A 22,074-nucleotide genomic window follows, 5' to 3' on the forward strand; every position below is an offset into this window, starting at 1 on the left:
TTTTTGAGTCACATGACCTGGCCCCCTTACCAGGGCCAAGCTGACCTTGGACTGTACACCACTTGATCACATTTAGGATCATCAAATGCTTTCTCCTTGGTAATTTGGATTCACAGACCTCTGTCAGTATCTGTTGAACTAGGGAGAATAAAACTTAAAAAGTGGAGACCATGCTATGGGGCAGACAAGTGGTCTTGTTGCTGAATCCAAGCTCAGTCTGCTCGCCACACAACTAAGCCAATAATCGGGAAACAAGGTGTTGAGGCAAGAAATAGGGACTTGATTCGTAAAACTGGGCATCCTAGAAGGCAAGCTAGTGTCTTGAGAGTACCATCTTATGGTGAGGGGAGGGAGGGTGTCTGCATGCCAGTTTCTTTTATAGAATAGAGGAAGTGAGAAAGTAAAGTAAAAAGGCCATTCATTTTGCAAAGTACCTCTTAATTGAGCCAGCATCGGGAAGGGGATGTGTTAATTTCTTCTTTTCTGCAACCATTCACAGGTGGGCAGGGTCAGAATGTCTCCCTTCCTACAGAACAAAGGGTCTTTAGTTTAACCTTCGGAACAGAGGGACAGGTTCCCTGAGGCAGGCCATTATGTATGCTGATAGCTAAAGACAGCATCCTTTTAGCGATTATAATAACAAAAGCAACAGTTAAAGTCAAAGATGCTGATGCTGGGAAAGACTGAAGGCAGGAGAAGAGGGGATCAAAGAGGACTAGATGGTTGGATGGCATCACCGACTCAATGGACAGGAGTTTGAGCAAGCTCCAGGAGATAATGAAGGACAGGGAAGCCTGTTGTGCTGCAGTCCTCGGAGTTGCAAAGAGTCGGACACGACTGAGCAGCTGAACCACAACCAAATCAAAGAAACAGATCCAACATGGAGTCAGGTTTCACTCAGCAGAGTTAGTGCAGAGTGCTCACAAGGGAGGAATAAAGCAGACACACACAGAGAAGTTAGGCAATGTAGGCAATTAATCTGGAAAGACAACTCTGTGTTGGCACCTTGTTCCAGTCCTTGTGAAGGTCCTCCTAGCCTGGGTTCCCGAATTGCCCCTGAATCCTTGGTAGCAAATCTCCCATGTCTTTTACTTACGACCTGAAGAGTCCTAATTCAGACAGCCAGGAATTGGCAGAATAGGGAAACTGGAGTAACTCCTCACCTTCAAGTCACCATCAAGTGGTTACGAAGCCATACCCACGTCTTGCTGCTGGAGGTTTCATCTTGCTGCAATGGAAGCTGCAGATTCCAACTCCACCTTAGCCCCTCAACGTGTTGGAAAGGGCTTCCTAAGAGATTAGGGAACACAGTGAGTCTATTGCTATTATTTCACCTCATGGTGACTCAAACTGCCTCCTGGGCTTGGGGAAATGTAGTCACTTTCTATGGGGAGGGCATTCTGAAATCCAAACAAACTTCTGGCATGGAATCCTTTCAAGATTTGCAAACTGCCACATATGTGAATTTGTTTTCTGGCAGTATTTTTAGGAATGATAATTTATATCTTTGCAGATAAGTAAAGTACTCAAGGATTAATAACTTTAGGAGATTAAAGATGTATCATTTGTTAACAAATTGATCAAAGTCCTAGGCTCCATGGACTGTTTAGATCACTGAGATTTTGAAATGCAAAGCAGAACTGATCTTCTATTTTTCAGGGTACTTTTCTTTAACTAATGAAAAACACTTTTTTCTATTAAGACAGTTTCAGTAAATCATCAAACATAAATTATTTTCTTGAGGCGGGGGGATATTTTAGACTGGGAGAAATTTCAGCTTAAAACCTTGCTTTGAAAGAAAACATTAACAGGTGATGTTCCTGTAGAGTGGGGGGCCGGGGAGGGGGCAGAAAGAGAGAAAGCAATAAGAAGAAAGATTAGGAGTCTTTAGTTTCCCCTGCAGCAGTCAAGGAATGGTCCAGTTTGCACGCTCTCACAACCATGAATATTGATTAAGAGTTTCATTTCAGCCAGCACTTCTTGGTTTGAATCCAGTTGAATCAAACCATATGAGACTAAATAGTTTTCTCCAATGAGTTTTGATGGATTTTGACCACTTTATGAGGAATATTGTAGAGTTTAGCTGGCTCTACCCAACTAAAGAACTTGGGGGATGGGGGTTATCTCATGCCAACCAGTTTTAAAGGTCAGTCCTCTTTGTCTGACTTACGCTTTGATGAAACATCAAACATCTAACGGAAAAAAGCAAGCCATTTCCTCCACTTCCATCAGGCTTGCATTGGGGTTGGTCAAGCTCATATGCAGAGAACTCCAATTTAAGACAAAGAAATTGTCTGTTTGACTGTTCACAATTCATCTATTAGGGTGGTCATTTTTATTGCTAAAGAATATTCCCTATAAGTATCACTCATTGTTGAGTCCTTTCCAATAGTCCACCAGGGCTTCCCTGGTGGCTCAGAGGATAAAGCGTCTGCCTGCAATGCAGGAGACCCGGGTTTGATCCCTGGGTTGGGAAGATCCCCTGGAGAAGGAAATGGCAACCCACTCCAGTATTCTTGCCTGGAGAAGCCCATGGACAGAGGAGCCTGGTGGGCTACAGTCTATGGGGTCGCACAGAGTCGGACACGACTGAGCGACTTCACTTTCACTTCCAATAATCAGTTTCTGGGACACTTTTATAATATGATTCAATTTATAAATTCAGTTAACACTTTCCAAGACTAGGTTTATTAAGTAGATCTAAGTAGAACCATCGGAGAAGGCAATGGCAACCCACTGCAGTACTCTTGCCTGGCAAATCACATGGACAGAGAAGCCTGGTAAGCTGCAGTCCATGGGGTCACTGAGGGTTGGACACGACTAAGTGACTTCACTTTCACTTTTCACTTTCATGTATTGGAGAAGGAAATGGTAACCCACTCCAGTGTTCTTGCCGGGAGAATCCCAGGGACGGGGGAGCCTGGTGGGCTGCCATTTTGGGCTTGCACAGAGTCGGACACGACTGAAGCGACTTAGCAGTAGCAGCAGCAGAAGTAGAACCATACCACTTAGTTGTCAAAAATTTAAAACCTCACCTACTCTGAAATAAGCTTCCAAATCTAAATGAAACACTTTGGGTTATACTTCACTCATATATTCAAATTCATGATTCATCTGTAAGCTACAGATCGATTGAAAAACTTCACACTCATCTCTAATACACATTGTCTAATAAACAAAGCAAATCCCAGAATAATATGAAACACTAGGTATAACGTGTTGATATTATGTTTAAAATGTTAAAATATGCATTTGTGTGCATGTATGCACATGTGCATGTGTGTGCACACATGCAAAAGAACTGAAAAGGGTCTGAGGGACTTGCTTGTCTGTCCAGTGGTTAAGACTCCAAGCTCTCAAAGCAGGGGGAAAGAGTTCGATCCCCAACTGGGGAACTGAGATCTAGCAGCCTGAAGAAAAAAAAAAAAAGGAAAAGAATAGAACAAAAAGAAAAAGGAGGCCTGGGGTAAAGGCACCAATTAACTAAGAGGAACTATTTCCTGGCATGGGATAGGAGCCAAAGGGAACTTTCAGTTTTTACTCTATGTACTGGAATTTATTTGAATTTTTCATAGATGTATTACTTTTGTAATTTAAAAAGATTTGTTGTTCTTTTGGACTTACCTGGTGGTGCAGTGGACAAGAACCTGTCTTCCAACGCAGGTGACAGGGATTCCATCCATGGTCCAGGAAGATCACACGTGCCGAGGTGCAAGTTAGCCCATTCGCCTAAATTAGTGAGTTGCTGCTCTGGAGCCCATGAGTTACAACTACTGAGCCTGTGCTGCCTGAAGCCCATGCACCTAAAGCCTGTGCTCTGCAAAAAAAGACACCACCACAATGACAGGCCCATGTACCCCCAAAAAGAGTAGTCCTTGCTTACTACAGCTAGAGCAAAGCAATGAAGACCCAGCACAGCCAAAAATCAATTAATCAATATTTGTTGTTCTTTTAAAACTCTTCTGACTGGTCAGGCTTGGTGAGTGAGAGAAGCCGGTTTTTAAGATGCTTATACAAATGAGATTATTGCGAGTAATTATACCAAGAGATTACAATCATTGAAAGTGGGCTATGAGCCACCAGATATTACTAGCATGCCTTTCTCACAAAGCTAGCAACATCCCTGTCAAACTCATCTGATAGACCAAAAAAAAAAAATCATTTTAAGCATGTGGTCCAGGGACTTCTGCGTTTCTGATTTGGTGACTTAATAAATCATTTTGTTGTGGTGAGAGATTGGTGGGCAGTGGGGGGTACAGTGTGGAGGACGGTGATCAAGTACCCAGGGACTCTATGGGATCTCTGTGTTCTTCGTTATCGAGGGTAGGTTAATAAAGTTCCTTTCAGCAGAAGCATCTGTAGCTCTGACTGGTGTCTACAGTGGGCAGATGACCAATCCGTAACTGGCCCAAGTGCACAGGACTCCCAGACCCACTGTGTATGAAAGCCCTACCCATCAGGCCAGCCAATATCATTCCAGAATCAGTGCTACTCCATGGCTTCAGCTGAGCCATCAGCAGTAGAGAGGCCCCTTAAGCAAAGTTTCCAGACTTAAGTCAGAGCTACAAATATATAGGAAGAGACACCTAGAGCAGAGGCTTCAGAATTGAGCCCACACCATAATTTAAAAAATGGAATTAACTGCAGCTGATAAAGCTAGGTGGTACAGTGGTAAAGAATCTGCCTGTCAATGCAGGAGATGAAGCATACGTGGGTTCAATCCTTGGGCTGGGAAGGTTCTCTGGAGAAGGGAACGGCAACCCACTCCCATATTCTTGCCTGGAAAATTCCATGGACAGAAGAGCCTGGCAGGCTACAGTCCCTCCATGGGGTAGCAAAGAGCTGAACATGATTGAGCAAACACACAAACATCAGATAATTTTGTGTGAAATATAGATTTATCAGTTCAGTTCAGCCACTCAGCTATGTCTAGGTTGGTTGCTATCTAGGTTGCTCATAGCCTTTCTTCCAAGGAGCAAGCGTCTTTTAATTTCATGGCTGCAGTCACCATCTGCAGTGATTTTGGAGCCCAAAAAAACAAAGTCTCTCACTGTTTTTCCACTGTTTCCCCATCTATTTCCCATGAAGTGATGGGACCGGATGCCATGATCTTTGTTTTCTGAATGTGGAGCTTTAAGCCAACTTTTTCACTCTCCTCTTTCACTTTCATCAAGAGGCTTTTTAGTTCCTCTTCACTTTCTGCCATAAGGGTGGCGTCATCTGCATATCTGAGGTTACTGATATTTCTCCTGGCAATCTTGATTCCAGCTTGTGTTTCTTCCAATCCAGCTGTTTCTCATGATGTACTCTGCATAGAAGTTAAATAAGCAGGGTGACAATATACAGCCTTGACATACTCCTTTTCCTATTTGGAACCAGTCTGTTGTTCCATGTCCAGTTCTAACTGTTGCTTCCTGACCTGCATACAGATTTCTCAAGAGGCAGGTCAGGTGGTCTGGTATTCCCATCTCTTTCAGAATTGTCCACAGTTTATTGTGATCCACACAGTCAAAGGCTTTGGCATAGTCAATAAAGCAGAAGTAGATGTTTTTTTGGAATTCTCTTGCTTTTTCCATGATCCAGTGGATGTTGGCAATTTGATCTCTGGTTCCTCTGCCTTTTCTAAAACCAGCTTGAACATCAGGGAGTTCAAACTACCACACAATTGCACTCATCTCACATGCTAGTAAAGTAATGCTCAAAATTCTCCAAGGGTAAGTGTACCTGCTGGTAATTTTAATAGGGGTATGTTGTTTTGCTTAGAAAACAAATACTTGGGGAGGGAGATGGGAGGGAGTTTCAAAAGGGAGGGTATATATATATACCTATGGCTGATTCATGTTGAGGTTTGACAGAAAACAGCAAAATTCTGTAAAGCAATTATCCTTCAATAAAAAATAAATTTTTAAAAAAAGTAAAAAAAAAAAAGAAAACAAATACTTATCTCCTCAGAAGAATAATGAACAAAATGTTAATTCAACATTCTGCTCCTGGTGCTTTCTCATGCTTGTTGCCTCCTTTGTGCGCATAATACCTTTTTCTATCCTCAATAAGGTTGGAGGGCAGAAGGATCCGGCAGTGTGGATTTCAGAGTCAGGAACACCCAAGTTCAAATCCAGGTCTCTTAGTCCTTAGGTAATTCTCTTTTCTTCCCTGAGCCCAAATTCACCATCTGTAAAATTGAGATTTCATTCCATACCCTATTTTTCTTGAAGGCTCATTTCATGAAGTTAATACAATGCTTGTTTCTTCCTTAGTTTCACTGTAACAGAATTTTCTCCAAACCCCTTAAATTTTTTTGTATCTGCATCATCATTGAAATAGCTTGACCTACATCATTTAGCTAATCCATTCTGTAAAGTGAGATAACAGGCTTTGTTGAAATAATATAACACCCTGCTTAATGATAACATCTGTGATCAGGTGCAGTAGAAAACAACTTTCTTGACGATCAGCTGAAGTGATAAAAAGAGGAAAATAGGATAATCAAACACAATTTGATTTCTGGACTGCCTACATTAATTCTAAATCATAGAGTCTTAAATGTTACAGCCTTTACAATGTTTTTTTTTTATAATTGATTTTATGTCCCATTGAAATACCAGTGTATTACTTAGCTAGTAAGTATTTGTGAAGGCTTATAAATCCACATTCTAGTCATGAACTGAGTTTATTAACCATGCTAAATACCGTTTGTATAAATGAGGTATCTGTGGATTTGGTGAACACTAGAAACAAGGCTGAAAGTAGAAGTATTAGTCACTCAGTCGTGTCCAGCTCTGGGATCCCACGGACTGTGTAACCTGCCAGGCTGCTCTGTCCATGGAATTCTCCAGGCAAGAATACTAGAGTGGGTTGTTATCCCCTTCTCCAGGGGATCTTCCTGACCCAGGGGTCCAACCAGAGTCTCCCACATTGCAGGCAGATTCTTTATGGCCTGAGCCACCAGGGAAGTTTAAGAAAGGAGGCTAGAGAGTTCTCTCAGTTGTTTTGCAGATTGCTTCCACACAAGTGAGGTTTTCATTCATAAGAGCCAGGAAATTGTTCCTTTTTTCAATACAAAATCTAGCCTGCCTTAAAATTTCAGCTTCTTTCTTTATTCTTGGCTAACCTTTGGCCTTGGTGGTTAGTATCAGGGAACAGCATAGCTGAATCTGTTCCAACGCCCCTGACCTAAGAACAATTAACTTCACCTGCCTCTCGTGGACTTCTGGAACAGAGTGGCTTAGCGACTGAGTCAGAGAGCAGGGTTCCTGGAGTCAAGGCCACTTCTGAGAGTCAGCAGGCAGGCGTCCCCACCACCACCTGCTATTGGTGGTACAGCTAAGATTGCGGACCTTTGCTGTGTGAATGAAGGAGGACAATTTGGGAGATTGTTATTCAAGTCAACAAAATTTTACCTTATAAATTCTTTTCTCTGTTTTCATTTTGTTTTTGATATGTCTAAGTTCTACCTTTATCACCTGCTGGAGGCCTAAAACCTACATTTGCCAAACTCAGTCTTGTTAGTTGAGTTCCAATTTATATTCCTTCCGTGAGATAGGTTGGTGTGATATTTGAAAGTGAGAGTCAGCAGAAGCCTTTTTGCTCTGAAGCCTGATAAGTCTACTGTAGAGGCTTCCAGACCACAGACATGGGGCTTGGCAGCAGGTTCTGGGGTGTCTTGCTTTGAATCACCCACTTCCTGTGATTCACTGCAGTATCCTAATTACCTATATGTCACTGGTGAATTCCCTACATTCCGCATTCGTTTCCAGTGGATAAAGAGCTTCTCATTTCTATTTCTTTCTACGTCACATAATACCGAGAGTAATGTATTAGTCAGGGTTCTCCAAGGAAAGAGAAGCAAGGCCACTTGGCCATTTACTCTCTTTATAGACCTACATCTATGCACTCAGTCGCTCAGTCGTGTCTGACTCTGTGTGACCCCATGGACTGTAGCCCGCCAGACTCCTCTATCCATGGGATTCTCCAGGCAAGAATGCTGGAGAGGGTTGCCATTTCCTTCTCCAGGAGATTTTCCCAACTCAGGGATTGAAGCTTCATCTACTGTGTCTCCTGCACTGGCATGTGGATTCTTTACCACTGTGCCACCTGGGAAGCTCATTTTTATCTATATCTATTTATAAATATATCTGTATATGTAAAATACAAATACATAGATATATAAATGTATCTATATGATTTCTATATCTACATATATCACAAGGTTTATCACAAGGAATTGGGTCATGTGATTATGGAGGCTGGAAGTTTTCAGATCTGTAGTGTGAGCTGGCAAGTTGGAGACCCAGGACAGCCAGTGGCATTGTTCTAGTCTGTGTCCAAAGGTCTATGAACCAGAGGAGGAGATGTATGTGGCTACTTTATAAATATTACTTTTAATCATCAGAGCAAAAAAAAAAAATTGGGAAAGGTTACTATTACCCTATTGGACAGATGAGAAAACTAAGATTTAGAAAGGTTAAATCATTTGCTATAAAATAAGCCATTATTAACTAGCATCATCAATTCACTAGTGGCCTGACCATTGAAGAGCAATCATGTATGTAGCTTAGGACATAAAACAGCTTTTCTTCCATTCAGCTGCTGCTGGGAAGTTCCACTTGACTTCCTTACCCAGCAGTCCCTTATGAAATTACTGGGAAGGCCAACATTATGTCCTGGATAGTAAATAACTTCTAGCACAGAGTGAGGATGGGATCAGTTCATTCTGAAGGGGTGTCCAGTTGGATGGTCTGCTCTCCTCCCAGCTTGTTTCCAACTCTCTGCAGGATGTGGGGCTCTCTGCACATTTAGTGATTCTGCTCTGGATCTGTTAACATATCCTTCCAGCAGCATTCTTCAAAAGCCTTCTAACGCCAGACCTACAAAAACTGTATGAAAGAATTCTGAATCCTCATGGGTGAGAGCAGATAAAGAAAACAAAAACAAAACAGGATGAGATTCAGTGCAGAGTTGTCCAGCACCAGCTAAATGAAGAGCTGTTTTAATGTTTTAAGGATAGGAAATTGGAAGGAGAAAGCAACATAGGCTTCGTCTTCCATGAAGAAATAGTGTGTGGGAGGATATTGGCAGATGTAGTAATGACTGTAATAGCCAAGTTGGGGGCTAAGATGAGGCAATGAGGAAATAATGGAGACAGAAATTAATGACAACCAGAGGATCAAAGAAAGTACTAGGGAGGAGGCAGGATTTGAGAAGACCAGTCTGTAGTTGGAAAGACTGTGACAAATAGAGATCATGGGAGGATATGTCAGACAGAAGACAGAAAACACAGCACAAAGAAAAGTAGAAACACAGAACAGTGTGGGCTGAAGTCCACGAGTGAACTGAAGGGGAAGGGTTCTCAGAGACTGAGGGTGGAAATGATAACAATATGGCCAGACCAGGACCTGCAAAGGGAGCCATCGATGGGCTATATGTGGATGAAATGGAAATAACGAATTATTTTAATCTAGCCAATTGTCCAAATATTTTTCTCATTAGTAAATTTAATAAAAAAGTTAGACTCATAAAATTTAGCCAAGTATTAATTTACACAAGCATATATAGTTATTCAGCCCTAGCACAGTTACTAAACTCTATCTATTGGGTTAAAAATCATGAAATTAAGACCAGTTATCTTCTTAAGAGTAATGGTAGGTTTCCATGTACTGATTAAATATTTTAAAGAAGAAAAATTCCATTATGTTCAGAAGCCAGTACCATTGGATGTGGGTCACATAAATGAAGTATTTTTATCTTAATACAAAAAATTATGTGCTTGGTTCAAATGACACCACTAAAGTGGATTAGGATCCATTTTTTCCCTCAGATGATTTCGATCTATGTTCATTTTGTTTATTTATTTGGCTGTGCCAGGTCTTAGCTGCAGCATGTGGGATCTTCTGTCTTCACTGTGCTGTGATGGATTTTTAACTGCAACTCTCAAACTATTAGTTGTGGGATGTCGGATCTAGCTCCCTGACCAAGGATGGAACCCAGGCCCCTGCATTGGAAGGATGGAATCTTAGCCATTGGACAACCAGGGAAGTTCCTGACTATGTTCATTTTAAAATACAAACAAAGGAAAAAGCTTCATTTTACCAACTTTTAATTAGGCTCACAAAGATTATGTAACTAAATTATCTACCTCAAGTATATTGTTTGGTAAAACTTATCTCGTTTCAAGATAGAATGGCATCTCTAAAACTCATCATAAGGAAGAAAAGCATGTTTGATGACAGCAAGCAGAGCCCTTATGGCAGCTGGTCAACTAATTGGATCCTATAACTGGCAAAGAGATCAGCTTCTGTAGCTTAAGGAAGAAGCACAATCACATTGCTAAAAATACATATTGGTGTTCAGTTCTTAGCTAACAAATGGGCTGGCCCAGGACCAAACACATGAAGCTAAGAATGCTTTGTGAAATATCTGTAACAGGGTACCCTGGGCATAATAATAGACCACTTTATCTTGGCTGTCAGACCAAACGTTTCCCCATTTGAAGAATATACACAAAATTATCAATGTGGCAGTGCAAGAAAAAGTGACAAAGGGACTACACTAAAGCCTTTGATTGTGTGGATCACAACAAACTGTGGAAAATTCTTAAAGAGGTGGGAATAACAGATCACCTTATATGCCTCCTAAGAAAACTGTATGCAGGTCAAGGAGCAACAGCTAGAACGAAATATAGAACAATGGACTGGTTCCAAATTGTGAAAGAAGTATGTCAAGGCCGTATACTGTCATCCTGCTTATTTAACTTATATGCAGAGTACACCATGAGAAATGCCAGCTGGATGAAGCTCAAGCTGGATTCAAAACTGCCAGGAGAAACATCATTAACTTCAAATATGCAGAAGACATTACCCTAATGGCAGAAAGTGAAGAAGAACTAAAGAGCCTCTTGATGAAGGTGAAAGAAGAGTGAAAAAGTTGGCTTAAAACTCAACATTCAAAAAACTAAGATCATAGCATCCGATCCCATCACTTCATGGCTAATAGATGTGGAAAATCCTTAAAGAGATGGGAATACCAGACCACCTTACCTTCCTCTTGAGAAATTTGTATGCAGGTCAAGAAGCAACAGTTAGAACTGGACATGGAACAACAGACTGGTTCCAAATTGGGAAAGGAGTATGTCAAGGTTGTATATTGTCACCCTGCTTATTTAACTTATATGCAGAGTACATCATGTGAAATGCCAGGCTGGATGAAGCACAAGCTGGAATCAAGATTGCCGGGAGAAATATCAATCACCTCAGATATGCAGATGATACCACCCTTATGGCAGAAAGTGAAGAAGAACTAAAGAGCCTCTTGATGAAAGTGAAAGAGGAGAGTGAAAAAGTTGGCTTAAAGCTCAACATTCAGAAAACGAAGATCATGGCATTGGTCCCATCACTCCATGGCAAATAGATGGGGAAACAGTGGAAACAGTGACAGACTTTGTTTTGGGGGGCTCCAAAATCACTCTGTATGGTGACTGCAGCCATGAAATTAAAAGACGCTTGCTCCTTGGAAGAAAAGTTATGACCAACCTAGACAGCATATTCAAAAGCAGAGACGTTACTTTGCCAACAAAGGTCCATCTAGTCAAAGCCATGGTTTTTGCAGTGGTCATGTATGGATGTGAGAGTTGGGCTATAAAGAAAGCTGAGTGCCGAAGAATTGATGCTTTTGAACTGTGGTGTTGGAGAAGACTCTTGAGAGTCCCTTGGACTCCAAGGAGATCCAACCAGTCCCTCCTAAAAGAAATAAGTCCTGAATATTAATTGGAAGGACTGCTGCTGAGGCTGAAGCTCCAATACTTAGACCACCTGGTGAGAAGAACTGACTCATTGGAAAATACTCTGATGCTGGGGAAGATTGAAGGTGGGAGGAGAAGGGACCGACAGAAGATGAGATGGTTGGATGGCATCACTGACTCAATGGACATGAGCTCCAGGAGTTGGTGATGGAGAGGGAAGCCTGGCGAGCTGCAATCCATGGTGTCACAAAGAGTCAGACATGACTGAGCAACTGAACTGAACAGTAAGGTATGCATTTGGCTGCAAATAGTGGAATACTAAACTACTAGTATTGCATATTCAGTAGCACAAGCAATTCATCTTACAGAGCTATTGTGATTCCTCAGTGATGCTGGCATAAGCCCTTTCTATCTTTCTGAATCCCTGACATTTTTATTTTTTGGCTTTTAGACCTCATGTGTCATGATCGTAAGATGCTACTGCACCTTCAACCATTGCATCATTTCTAGTTAGGAAGAAAGGGATAGGCAAAGGGTTTTGCCACCTGAGTCTGATATTTTGCCATGAGAAAGCAAAATATTTTCTGAAAGCTCTACTCAGAAGTTTCACTTACATTTCAATGAGCAGCTTAGAGCAATACCAGCCAAGGGGAATGATATTAGTATCACTGATTTATTTTTTCATTTGTTTTTAATGTATTTCTTTGTTTATTGTCTGTTCTGTCTTCGTTGCTGCATGGGGGCTTTCTCTAGTTGTAGAGAGTGGGGACTACGCTGTAGTTGCGGTGCAAGGGCTTATTGCGGTGGCTTCTCTTGTTGTGGAGCACAGGCTCTAAGGCGCACAGGCTTCAGTAGTTGCAGATTGCAGCAGGCTCAGTAGCTGTGGTGCTCAGGCATAGTTGCTCCACAGCATGTGGGATCTTCCCAAACCAGGGATCTAACCGGTGTTCCCTGCATTGCAAGGTGGGTTCTTAACCACTGGACCACAGGGAAGCCCTAGTATCACTGGTATAGACCAATCACAACCCATCTTGTTTCACGGGGGTGGAGATCACCATCATCACCTGAACACATCAAGGTGTTCTTCATGGGAGGGGCAGAGGCAAGAGTGGATATTAGGAGGTGACAGATGGTGTCTCCCACAGTTGGAGAGGGCATTTCATCATTAACTCAAGAAACATTTATTGAGCATCTATTAGGGCATGGCCCAGGGTTTACAAAGACAGTGTGTATGTGTGTGCGTGCACACGCACACACGTGCATGTGCGCATACACGCGCGTGCATGCACATATTATTTGTGGGTGTGCGTTTGGTGGGGAGGAGGACACAGGCATGCAAACAGTAATAACAGTGAGAAGTGCTTTATTTACATGATGAGAATCTCTAGGTTTTTTTTTTTTTTTACATAATGTACTCTTTATCATAGAATTAGCTGAATCACTAAAACAGCAATAACAGGCCCCAAGAAAGCATATATTGATTTGTGCTTTCAAAAAAGAAGAAAATGTTTGAATTAGTAGAAAATATGTTTAAACTTCTAACAATGTTGAACTTAAGTATAGATCAATACTTTGGACTAAATCTGGTTGAAAGCCATAGCTCTTGTTTAAAATGCAAAAGTGAGATGGGAAACGTAAAGCTGAGGTTTAATAGAGTTCACATGACAGTTTTGTTTTCACCCATTTAAATAAGCCCCTCTTATTTTAAAAGATTTGGGTTACACAGTTATCTTTTCCAGATTATTTAGCTTTTGGTTCACCAGCTTCATTCTTGTGAAATAGCTTTACAGAAATAATTTTATTTTCCAAACTATAATTTTATGATATAGAATATGATACAAGTTTATTCATATTAGAGAAATTAATTTAGTAATTATTCTGATGCACACTTGATTTTAAGCAGTTTGGCACCTCATAATTAACCAGATGGACTTTGCTCTGACTTTCCAAGTCCTTGTACTTTCTAAAGATGTAATATAAGAGTACTGCTGAAGAGGAAAAATTAAAATTTTCACATAACCTCCTGCTCCTTCTGCCTCTGTAACTCAGCTTGCTCTTTGCAAAGTCTAGATCATGTAGGTCTCAGAAAGTGGAGACTCACAGTACTAGGAACTGGAGCTTATCTTACTCACCCTTATCCTGCTCTTTGCAATCGCCCTAGCCCCTGCAAACTCACAGACCTGCTTAATCATGACTGTCCATGTATAAAAACTGTGTAACCCCTTTGTTCGGGGCTCAGAGCTTAGAGTGTTAACTCCTTTGGGCCCACCGGCATAATAAACCTGAGTTCTCCAACTCTCTGAGTGTGGTGCTTGGTTTCTCGAGTACTGGTTTCTGCAACACTGCTACCGGACTTCCCTACTCTATGGTGTTTCTTAAAAGAGTTTCAGAAAAATAGGACTCTTTTCTTTTTGGCCTCACTGCATGGTATGCAGGTTCTTAGTTCTGCCACCAGGGATAAAACCTGTGCCCCCTGCAGTGGCAGCAGTGGGTCTTAACCACTGGACCACCAGAGAAGTTTATTAAAATAAATAACTCTTTATTAAAATAGCTGAGCATAAGCATTGGGTGGTGCTGTGAATGTCTTACTGATTTTCCACCCCAACTCTTGCTCACTGCATCATTCTGCCTTCTCTCCAGGAAAACTCTGGACAAAATTCAGCACCTATTTATGATTAAAACTCTTCAGAAAGTGGGCACAAAGAGAACATATCTCAACACAATAAAGGCCATATATTAGTCTAGCAGCAGACTCAATGGCAAAAATCTGAAAGCACTTCCTCTAAGATCAGGAACAAAACCAGGATGCCCACTCTTCACATATTTATTCAACATAGCATTGGAAGTTCTAGCCCCAGCAATCAGACAGAAAAAAGAAATAAAAGAAATCCAAACTGGAAAGGAAGAAATAGAATTGTCACTGTTTTCAGATAACATTATACTTTACATAGGAAACCCTAAAGTGGCCACCCGGAGAAGGCAATGGCACCCCACTCCAGTACTCTTGCCGGGAAAATCCCATGGGTGGAGGAGCCTCGTAGGCTGCAGTCCATGGGATCGCTAAGAGTCAGACGCGACTGAGCAACTTCACTTTCACTTTTCATTTTCATGCATTGGAGAAGGAAATGGCAACCCACTCCAGTGTTCTTGCCTGGAGAATCCCAGGGACGGGGGGAGCCTGGTGGGCTGCCGTCTATGGGGTAGCACAGAGTCGGACATGACTGAAGTGACTTAGCAGCAAAGTGGCGACTAAAAAAACTACTAGAGCTCATCAATAAATTTGGTAAAGTTGTAGGACACAAAATTGATATATAGAAGTCAGGTGCTTTTCTATACACTAAAACAAAACTTATCAAAAAAGGAAATAAGGAAATAATCCCACTTACCATTACATCAAAAAGGATAAAATACCTTGAAATAAACATACATAAGGAGGTTAAAGGCCTGTACTCAGAAAACAATTAAGATACTAATGAAATAAATTGAAGATGACACAAAGAGATGGAAAGACAGACTGTGTTTTAGTTGTGGTGCGTGGACTTATTGCAGTGGGTTCTCTTGTTGCAGAGCACAGTCTCTAGGCTCACAGCCTGCAGCACGCAGGCTCAGTAGTTGTGGCTTGTAGGCTCTAGAGCTCGGGCTCAGTAATTGCGGTACCTGGGCTTAGTTGTTCCATGGCATGTGGAATTTTCCCAGACCAGGGATCAAACCCACGTCCCCTGCATTAGCAGGTGGGTTCTCATTTACTGTCCCACCAGGGAAGTCCCTATTTTATTTTTATTTAATAAAATATTTAGTCACGCATTTAATAAAAAGAACACATACTTTTCAGGTTTCAGTGCAGTACTGGTCTCTTGTTATCTTTAGTTTAACTGGGTAGACTATAAGTCCTGTCTTGTAGGAATGAATACTTCCTGAAACTATGAAGCTGACCTTAGGACCAAGAGAACTAAGAAGTCTTGTCCACTTTTGGTTATAATCTTAGGGTGAATTATTTTAAAGTAGCTTTAAAGCAACTCCTGAGAAAGTTCTGCAGAAGACATTCCAAGGTCTGCCAGAGAGAAGCAGGTAAGGAATCTCTAATTTTAAATATAATATTTGGCAGCTGGATCTTATATTAGTTGCTTTTCTTTTACTTATTATTGCAGACCTCAAAAGCCAATCTAAATAAAAGATGCTAGATTATTTCGAAGTGATTCATGTTTATAATACAAGTAGATATAAAGGAACCTGATTGTCCAAGACTGGTATAAACTATAAGGCTGCTTCTCAGCCTTAGGAAAAATAAGACCAACATTCTCACAAGGAAACTTTTGGAATATGCTACTTAACTCCTCTATAATAGGAAAAACTCCCAATCATTGATAACCTTTGAAAAATCTAAAACAGTGTGTTATTACAACTCACAATATTACCAGCCGAAGGGAAGATGTTTTGGCCTTACAGTATATAAAATATGTTAACAAGGAGAGAAGTACAATGAAAACAAAGAAATCCAAGTATACTTTCCAAGCACTAAAATAGAACCTTTCCAAAAGATGGAAAGGATTTCTCCATCTCATGGAAAGGCAGTGGTCCGTGGCATTGCCTACTTTGTGGGGCTGAGGAAATAACTCTAGTTTATTTTAATGTACCATGTAATCTGGCTCATTTCCCATATTGTTCTGTGATCTTAACTGTGCAAGTCAAAGGAAAAGTTGGGCCAGTGTTTCAAATGTCATCTTGATACAACCTTTCCCATTTCCAAGCTCACTTCAGTAATTTGCTTTTCTATTTTCCCCCTTTCTTATTGCATTTATAAAGTTGAGCCAATGATAATAAAATCAGTAGAAAGGAATGACAATGTAAGAGACAAGTTACCACAGGACACAGAGAGTTCCTTAGAGTTGGAAGGCAGATTCCTGGTCTTTAAAATCATGCTTTCCACTATGCTTATATGAATGATGTTTTACTTGGATTATTTTTTGTTGGTAAATGCTTCATTTTCGATTCCTTCTGCTTTTATTCTGTTTCTTTCCAAACTGTCCAGACATTTTGTACCCCTCCAGTATTTGGTTGGGGTTTGTTGTCTCCCTCCCTCTCCCAGCCCCCATAGTGGCTTCTATTGTAAAGTCTCTGGTATCAAGGTTACAACTGGCACAGTTCCGGCTTTAACAGAAGGTCATTCCAACAAAGGAATTCTAGCTTGTTTGTGTGTAATAGAGCTCTGCTTAGCTACATGCCAGGTTGTCGAGAGTCACATGGCAATTCCTAACTGCATTACCTCTGATCAGGTAATGTAAGCCTCAGCGGACGGACAACCCACAACCAAATCTCCAGCAAGGTATGACTTTAGCCAGGAGGAACTAAAATGATTTCTAAAATCCTCTACCAGGTGTTTCTATCTGGCCTAGACATAAAGAGGTACCAGACAAATCACTGATACCCTCCTAGGTAAATGCCCTTCCCTAGACATAAAGTATGGCATAAAGCATGGTATGAAGATGTCTGTACCTAGGTCCTCTGAATCTTTTTCATGAATACTTGCTACAAATTAGGCAAAAACTATTCAGCGTCAATGATTTGTCTGTCCTTGATATCAGGTGATTTGACAGAATGTCCCACCTCACTTCTAGTGGGTCTAGAAAATAATTCTCTTGGAAGGTCTAAACCAGAAAAGCATAGAAGATAGTCTTTTAGACAATTATACAAAAATAGACGTTCCTGTAAATTTTACCTGGAAAAATGCATTGTTAAAAGACCTTTTTTTTTTTTTTTTAAATCATTGCATGGCCTTAAGAGTTGCTATACTAAGACTGAAACATTTTGTTATGTATTTGAATCAAATGCCAAAGAACTTGCATTTTAAAGGAAGAAACTGTATCACATATTGTTTCTTCATCAACATAAACTGCAGCCCCAAATCATTTTCCATATTCAATTACGAGAGTCAGAACTTGGTCCAGCTCTAATTGACTCCAGGAATTTTTTTTTTTTTTCATTTAAAAGATAATTTAATTCACTGCCATATGTTTGTCAGAGTGCTTCTCTCTGATCTTGGCCCTGACAATTCATCTGTCGTCACTACCAGGTGTGGTTTCCAAGAACCTCCAAGACCTCCTCTGCTTTCTTCTCCATCATTTTCACTGGCTTCATCTTCTTTTCTGGATGGCATTTATTCTTCTGTGCTTTTTTTTCTTCTCCACCTATAGTGTCTTTCTCTTTTTTTAATCACAGAAGTATTCACGCTTGAATTGAAACGGTGAAGTCAGCTTCAAATGCTCGATCAAAACTATCAGAGAGGAGCTACCAATTTCACGGTTCACAAGCTAATGGTATCAATCTGTACCGTTTAAGAGATACCAGAATCTTCTGACCCAAATGCAAACTCCATTGGCCTTGAAATAATTTTATTCATATCTGATGACTGAGGAGTCATATTAAGGTTTTGCTTAAAATTTTCCAGGTCAATGACTGTCATCTCTGACTTTCATCCTTAAAAGGGTAGAACTTGGGGTTTTAAAAACTCACTGAATGTCAGAAGATTCAGAATTGTATTTTCTGGAAAAAGAAATGCCCTCATCCAATTTATAAGTTCATGAAGCTCACTTTTGTGCAGAAATAAGATGGCTATCTATTAAATTAGGTGTGAGGTTTATCTTCCCAACTGCATAAGTCAACTATTGCTTGTGTAAATAGACAATCACAAAACTTAATGGCTTAAAACAACAGCTATTTACTGCTTTTGAATCCGTCAGTCAGCTGGGTGGTTCTTCTGATCTTGGCTAGGGCTGCTTGTGCATCTGTGGTGAACTGGCTGGTTGTATTGTTAAATCTATGTTCACCTTCATGAACCCAACATATGGTGAGGCCAAACAAACCAGAATGTCGGAGTTTGGAGCAGAGAAAGGTTTATTGCAAGGGCCAAGCAAGGGAAACATATGGCTCATGCTCAAAAGACCCAAACTCCCCAAAGGTTTTCAGGGGAGAGTTTTAAAGGCAAAATTTGAGATGAGGGCTACAGGGTATGTGACTTCCTTCTGACTGGTTGGTGGGTGACGTAACAGGGTGGTATTCTAGGAATCTTTGGCTCAGGTAGAAGTTAGTATCCTCCACCTGTGTGGGAGCCTTAGTTCCTGTAGAACAATTCAAAGATATATTGTTCTGTATTGCCCTTGAGGAGGAACTAGGACTCTGCTTTACTGCTGCACTATGCCAAAGAATGCTCAAACTACCACACAATGGCCCGCATCTCACACGTTAATAAAGTGATGCTTAAAATTCTCCAAGCCAGGCTTCAGCAATATGTGAACCGTGAACCTCCAGATGTTCAAGCTGATTTTAGAAAAGGCAGAGGAACCAGAGATAAAATTGCCAACATCCACTGGATCATCAAAAAAGCAAGAGAGTTCCAGAAAAACATCTATTTCTGCTTTATTGACTATGCCAAAGCCTTTGACTGTGTGGATCACAATAAACTGTGGACAATTCTGAAAGAGATGGGAATACCAGACCACCTGACCTGCATCTTGAGATATCTGCAGGTCAGGAGGCAACAGTTAGAACTGGACATGGAACAACAGACTGGTTCCAAATAGGAAAAGGAGTATGTCAAGGCTGTATATTGTCACCCTGCTTATTTAACTTCTATGCAGAGTACATCATGAGAAATGCTGGGCTGGAGGAAGCACAAGCTGGAATCAAGATTGCCGGGAGAAATATCAATAACCTCAGATATGCAGATGACACCACCCTTATGGCAGAAAGTGAAAAAGAACTAAAGAGCCCTTTGATGAAAGTGAAAGAGGAGAGTGAAAAAGTTGGCTTAAAGCTCAACATTCAGAAAACGAATATCATGGCATCTGGTCCCATCACTTCATGGCAAATAGATGGGGAAACAGTGGCTGATTTTATTTTTTTGGGCTCCAAAATCACTGCAGATGGCGACTGCAGCCATAAAATTAAAAGATGCTTACTCCTTGGAAGGTAAGTTATGACCAACCTAGACAGCATATTACGGAGAAGGCAATGGCACCCCACTCCAGTACTCTTGCCTGGAGAATCCCATGGATGGAGGAGCCTGGTAGGCTGCAGTCCATGGGATCGCTAAGAGTCGGACACGACTGAGCGACTTCACTTTCACTTTTCACTTTCATGCATTGGAGAAGGAAATGGCAACCCACTGCAGTGTTCTTGCCTGGAGAATCCCAGGGACGGAGGAGCCTGGAGGGCTGCTGTCTATGGAGTCGCACAGAGTCAGACACAACTGAAGTGACTTAGCAGCAGCAGCAGACAGCATATTAAAAAGCAGAGACATTACTTTGCCAACAAATGTCCATCTAGTCAAGGCTATGGTTTTTCCAGTGGTCATGTATAGATGTGAGATTTAGAATATAAAGAAAGCTGAGCACTGAAGAATTGATGCTTTTGAACTGTGGTGTTGGAGAAGACGCTTGAGAGTCCCTTGGACTGCAAGGAGATCCAACCAGTCCATCCTAAAGGAGATCAGTCCTGGGTGTTCATTGGAAGGACTGATGTTGAAGCTGAAACTCCGATACTTTGGCCACCTGATGCGAAGAGCTGACTCATTTGAAAAGACTCTGATGCTGGGGAAGATTGAGGACAGGAGGAGAAGGGGATGACAGAGGATGAGATGGTCGGATGGCATCACCAACTCAATGGGTATGGGTTTGGGTGGGCTCCGGGAGTTAGTGATGGACAGGAGGCCTGGAGGGCTGTGGTTCATGGGGTCACAAAGAGTTGGACACGACTGAGTGACTGAACTGAACTGATTGTATTGTTTTAATATCTCTACTGCTTTTCCTTCATTTTTGCATCCACTTACCTCCCAAGTGTGTAACCATTTGAATCTGCTGTTTGGAACTCAGGGAAGATCCAGGAGCTTGAAGCCTTTGTCCTATAAATGAGAATCAGGGGACAGGCTTTTATACCTGGGAGGGCCCTACAGGGTTCTGCTTGGTTTCAGTTGGCTAAAGCGCTAGTTGGTCCAGAATGGCCTAAGCTGATGACAGTTCTCTTGTACGTGTCTTATTCACCTTCCCAGAGCAGGCTAGCTCACGCATGTTCTCAGGGTGGTGGCCCATGTGTGAGAATGAGGGTCTGATTGTGCAAGGGAACAAGCAGAAGCAAAAATATGCAAACTTTTCAAGTCTCTGCTTTGTCAAGTTAGCTCTTATCCCATAGAACAAAGAAAGTTATTTAACTAAGTCTAGCAGCAGCAGAGGAGAAGGCGATGGCACCCCACTCCAGTACTCTTGCCTGGAAAACCCCATGACAGAGGAGGCTTGTAGGCTGCAGTCCATGGGGTCGCTAGGAGTCAGACACGACTGAGAGACTTCACTTTCACTTTTCACTTTCATGCATTGGAGAAGGAAATGGCAACCCACTCCAGTATCCTTGCCTGGAGACTCCCAGGGATAGGGGAGCTTGGTAGGCTGCCATCTATGGGGTCGCACAGAGTCGGACACGACCGAAGTGACTTAGCAGTAGCAGCAGCAGAAGTAGACTAGGAGGGCATTACCCCAGGGCATGCCTAGAGGGAGGCCAACCTGTACCCAGATATAATCAGAGCACAATAGTCCAAAGCCAGAAAAAGGGTCACTTTCTTATGTTGCTGAATGTGTGGGGACACAGGGACAGGGGCAGTGGAAATAGAACCCAAGATAGGAAAACTGAGTCCTCCTAAAACAGTTCCCCTTGGGACTTTCCTGGTGGTCCAGTGTCCACCCGCCAATGCAGGAGACACAGGTTTATCCCTGGTCTGGAAAGATTCCACATGCTGCAGGGTAACTAAAAGTCCATGTGCCACAATTACTGAGCTCGCCCTCTAGAGCCCACAAGCTACAACTGCTGAGACCATGTGCCCTGGAGCCTGTGGTCTGCAACAAGAGAAGCCACTGCAATGCAGAGCCAATGCACCTCAACTAGAGCTAGCACCCCCCTGCTCACTGCAGCCAGAGAAAGCCTGTGCATTACAGTGAAGACCCAGTGCAGCCAGAAATGAATAAAAAAACAGAAAACTGTGTTCCTCTTGGGACTGACCTCTCTGTCCAAAATTTTACTCCCTTTGTGTTCCCTCGGGATTGAGAAATATCAAAGAAAAGGGGGGGGGGCGGGGGGACTGAAACTGAGCAGGACTCTCTGGGACCCTTCCGTATCCCCTGTTCCTTGTCTGTAGGAAAAGGCTGTTAGTCTCCCAGGCATTGCCTGAATTCCAAAGAGCAAATTCAAGTAGATACTAATTGTGGAAGTGAGGAAATGCAGAAACAAAGGAAAGACAGTCAAGAAACAATTATTGAGGACTTCCCTGATGATACAGAGGATGGGAATTCGCCTGC

This window comes from Oryx dammah, unplaced genomic scaffold (genome assembly GCF_014754425.2).
Source record: "Oryx dammah isolate SB20612 unplaced genomic scaffold, SCBI_Odam_1.1 HiC_scaffold_27, whole genome shotgun sequence".
Lineage (NCBI taxonomy): Eukaryota > Metazoa > Chordata > Mammalia > Artiodactyla > Bovidae > Oryx > Oryx dammah.